Raw genomic sequence first — 5,033 nt, 5'->3', positions numbered from 1 at the left:
AGAGCTGACAGCAAGCCTTACAACCTTCGACTCACAGAGGGGTTAGTATGTGTCAGGTACGTGTGGAGAGCTCTTCGTGTATTATTTAATTCTCACAACAATCTGATGGGGTAGGTATCATTAGCCCTCTTTTACAGATGAGGAAGCTGTGGCTCCGAGAGGTGAGGAACTTGCCAGAGGCCACATGGCTAGTACATGGTAAGACTAGGAACTGAACCTAGGTGTATTGATTACAAAGCCCATGCCCTTAACCGCTTCATAGCACCACCTGCTATGTCTATAGCCAAGCCATTCATAAAAACACTGCCCAGATTCAAGGGCTCGTGCAGACCAGATTCAAGTATCCATAAAAGCACTTACTGTGCTATTATCCAGTACTTATTTTTCAACCTTGCTCCATGCTTTTTAGAAACCTAAGGACATCGTCTACAGCTTCCTCCTGTAAACAGATGAAAAAGTAAATAACAAAGTCATGAGGCTGGTATCAATTACAGCGACAAAGACAAATGGCAACAAGGAAGGGACAAAAGGCTCTTAGGAAATCCAAGGGAGAACATGTTAGAATAAAGGAAAAGAGAGGAAACACAGCCACAGGGAGTTTCCCGGGAGCCAAGGGGACTCCTGACAGTGATGCTGAGGAACAGGCCTGCAGCCCCAACTTTACCCCACCGTCCCTTTCCTTACCCTGTGCTCTGACACAGTGCATCTAAAAATGAGTGGGAAAAAGTCACATATTAAAAGAGAAAGAGAGAAAGAATGGAACTGCAGGAAATAACCAAAATTATGCCCTAATGAGCACTAATACAAGCTAAATTAAGCTTGCACAAGGCCATTTTTTAGATATGTAATTAGTCTTCTTGATGGGGAAAGTCACAAAATAGGACCCGAGCAGTTTTGCTCCTCCGGCTCTAGGGCTCCATCTTACACATCTGGGTTCTCCCAAACAGGGCAGTGGTCTCTGCCTCCCCAGCCTGTCTCCCACATCGTCATGACGCTCAAGTCCCCACCCCTTTGTCCCCTTGAGCACTACATTGGCTCGGAGCTGTACAACATCTTGGACTATCCAAATACCTCCTAATCTATCTCTCTCCTTCCAGTCCAGCCCCTACAGTGCCACCCAAGACCAAGTCCTAAAAAGCAGCCTTCCAAAATCTGGTTCCAACACTCTCATCAACCATGTACTCTCGCTCTTCCCACACTTCTTATATTTTAGCCACATACTGAACTTGAAGGCAAAGTTCATGGACTTGGGAATCAGACAGTGTTCGAATGTGGCCCCATCACTTGCCAGCTGTGGGACCCTGGACAAGCTTCTTAAGTCCTATCTCCAAGTCTCAGTTTCCCATCTGTAAATGAGGGAACAATAGTATTTCCTGCATAGAACTGTTGTGAGGATTCAATAATGCTCCTAAACCACTTAGCATGGTGCCTGGCATACGCCACATGCTTACTATTCACTGTTACTGTTGACACCGTTACCAAAACATGCTGTGCTCTTTAACACTTCTTCTTCCTCTACTTGGAATTCTTCACCCACTTTCACCTTCATTCCTCACCCAGCTCCTACTCATCGAGATGTCCACTCCATGCTGTTCACACAATCACACTGTACTGTGATCATTTTGTAACAATGTAATGAAAGAACTTACAGCGGGTTTTGGAGACCAAGAAACTCTAAGTTAGTCTACCTCTGCCATTCACTAGCTGTGTGATCCTAGACAACTTGCTTAACTTCACTGGATTTCTGCATCCTCCTCTATAAATTGGAGAACAGAATACTTACCTCATGGGGGTTTTGTGAATATCAGGTAAGCCTGCATGCCTAACACAGGGGCTAGATGATACTTGCACATCATCTTAGTCTTTCCTACTTTACCTGGCTGTGTTCCCTGTCTGGATGACAGGGACTATGTTGTGTTAATCATCATATCCCCTCCACAGTTAACAGTGCCTGGAACATAACAGATGCCCAATAAATGTCTGTTGAGTGATTCCCATTTACCAGAGGGGAAACCAAAGCCAGGAGGAAAGTCACTTTCCCGAGGTCCCAAAGCCAGCAGGTGGCAGAACCAGGTCAGACTCAGGTCCTTTGGCTCTGAATCCTCTGTTCTTTCTACAATACCTCCTGCCTCAAAGGCTATGGAGACACCCTGACCCTCATAGTTGTCAGCCCCAAACCACTCGGAGCCTTTGCCAACTTAAAGTGAACTCCTAAGCTATCCCAGCCAAAGCAAAGCCAGAAATCAAGCAAAATGCAAACAGGCTACGGTCTCCTAAGAGCAGAGCAACTGGCAATGTGAACCGAATCTTTCTGATGTGAGACTTGCTTTGTACTAATGGGATTCCCACACACAAGCTACAGCACTTGGTTTGAGGGTGAAAGAAGGGAACTAACATGTATTGTACACCTACCTCATGTCAACATTATTATACTTCAGTAATAAATACTATATCTCAAGCACGTATCGCATCTCAATATTTCATAAAGCCTTAATCTACAACTCTAATACTCCCATTTTACAGAGGAAGAAAACTGAGGCTCAAGATCACACCGAACTAGTCAAGAGCCACAGCCGGGCTTTGTACCCAGGCCTCTGCCTTCAAAACACAAGCTCTTTCTATACACACCCATGGCTCCTCTGAGACAGCCCTTGAGCTGAACGCTCCTAGTCTTTCCTCTTCCTCTCAGAGTCCCTCTCACTGTGGCCTCCATGCTGGTATCTTCCCCGGTGTCCACATGGCTCACTCCCTCCATGTATCCAGGCCTCACTCTGGAGGCTTTCTCTCATACCATATACCAAAAACCAAACCCGTTGCCATTGAGTTGATTCTGACTCATAGTAACCCTGTAGGACAGAGTAGAACAGCCCCATTGGGTTTCCAAGGAGTGGCTGGAGGATTCGAACTGCCGAGCTTTCTGTTAGCAGTTGAGCTCTTAACCTCTACGGCCCCAGGGCTCCTGATACCCTATAGTTCCTTCTACTTTTCTTCATGACACTCTTTACCACCTTCAGCTGTTCAGTGGTTTCTGTTTGTCTGTCTTCCCCCACTGGAATGTAAGCTTCATTAGACTAGGGATTTTATTTTGTTCATGGCTGTATCCCTAGTACAGTACATGCCTAGCACATAGTAGGCACGTGTGTGTGTGAGAGAGAGAGAGATGAAACAGTCACTGAGCACCAACAGGGAACTAGTACTAGAGATACAGAAAGAAACAAAATAGCCCTAGACTCCATGAAATTTACATACTAACAGGAGAAGATAATAAAAACCAATTATTCAATTATAATTAAATACTGCAAAGCGGAATTCAGGTTCCTAAGAGACTGGACCGTGGGAGCCCCTCATCTAGTTGACAGTCAGAGGACTCTTGAGAAAGACATTTAATCTGAGGTCTGAGGGAGGAGGAGGATTTGGCTGAGTGAAGGCTGGGGGAATGGGTGAAGGCAGACAACCGCCCTCTGAAGGCCTAAGGGAGCAAGGGACCATCAGGACCACAGTGTGGCTGGAGCTGAGGGAGGAGGGAGGGCAAGAGTGAAGAGGAGGCTGTTGTAGTAGGTCTGGTAAGGAGCTAAGATTAATCCTAAAGTCCATAGATACGGACCTATCCATGGAACGGATACAGTGTGGTATATCTCTATATGGAACGTTATGTAGCCAGAAAAAGGAACGAAGTTCTGATACATGCTACAACATGGATGAACCTTGGAAACGTTATGCCAAGTGAGAGAAGCCAGTCACAAAGGACCACGTAGTATACAACCCCATTTACATGAAACGCCCAGCATAGGCAAATCTAGAGAGACAAGAAAGAGGAGTGGTTGCCTAGGTGGTGTGGTGGTTAAAGCGCTGGGCTGCTAACCACCAGGTCTGCGCTTCCAACCCACCAGCGGGCTCCGAGGGAAAGATGGCAGTCCGTAAAGATTTCAGCCTTGGGAACCCTCTGGGACAATTGTCTTCTCTCCTATAGGGTCACCAGGAGTCGGAATCCACTCTGGGGCAACGGGCTTGGTGTGTTGCTGTTGTCGTTGTTGTTAGGGCTAGGGGGAGGAGGCCAACAGGGAGATAATGGCTAAAAGGTGTGAGGGGTTCTTTTCGGGGTAATGAAAATGTTCTAAATCTGATTGTGGTGATGGACGTACAACTCTGCAAATATACTAAAAGACATTGAATTGTATATTTTCAACGGGCGAATTGCATGCTATGTGAATTAAATATCAATAAAGCTGGGGGGAGGGGTGGAATTAGTCCTAAAGACAAAGGGGTTTAGGCCACGGAGTGGCTTGATCCGTTATGCGGAAGAATAAATCAAAATGTAAAGGTTACTGCAGGTAGGTGAGCTCACCCGGTGCTCCAGGGCAGATGGACTGTGGGGACGTCTTTTTTTTTTTTTTTAAAGGGCAAACAGACGATGACCTCGGGGGTGTGTGCCAGAGAAGGAGCATTTCACTAGTGGGCCTAGAGAGCCCAGGGGGGCTCCTTCTTGTCCCCACCCCCTTCCCTCCCGTCCAGGGGCTGTCGCGGCCCCTCCGCGGCCTGCACAGGTCTGAGGCGCGTCCGGGAGCCGCGCGTCGGTGCAGTCGGCTCTCCAAGATGAACAGGAGCGGACGGGGAAGATAAAGGAATGGCGCGGGTCGCCGAAAGGTCTTCCGCAGCTGAGTTCACCTGAGGCCTCCACACCCCCAACCTGCCCCCCTCCGCCGCCCCCGTGAGCTCCGGCCGCCGCGGCCCCTGCACGCCCGCCGGTTCCCCCACCCTCGGCCTCCGCTGCGTGGCTCACCGGCCTCCACTGGGGAACGCCAACCCCGGTCGCGGCGGACGCGGCAGCGGCGAGTGCGCCTGCGCCCACGGAGCCGGCGCAACACCGCCCCGCCTGGTGACTGTGCGCCGAGTGCCCTCTGCTGGCCGCGCGCGGAACTCTGCGTCCTTTAATAAAGAAGCCCCCACGTTCATGACTTACTGGATGCCCAATCACTGATCCGACCACGCCCAATTAAAAAAGCATCTGGCGTTTTAACTTCAGGCCACAGAGA

This window comes from Trichechus manatus, unplaced genomic scaffold (assembly GCF_000243295.1).
Source record: "Trichechus manatus latirostris isolate Lorelei unplaced genomic scaffold, TriManLat1.0 scaffold00138, whole genome shotgun sequence".
Classification (NCBI taxonomy): Eukaryota; Metazoa; Chordata; class Mammalia; order Sirenia; family Trichechidae; genus Trichechus; species Trichechus manatus.
The sequence above is the reverse complement of the archived record's forward strand: the minus strand, read 5'-3'. Positions refer to the sequence as shown.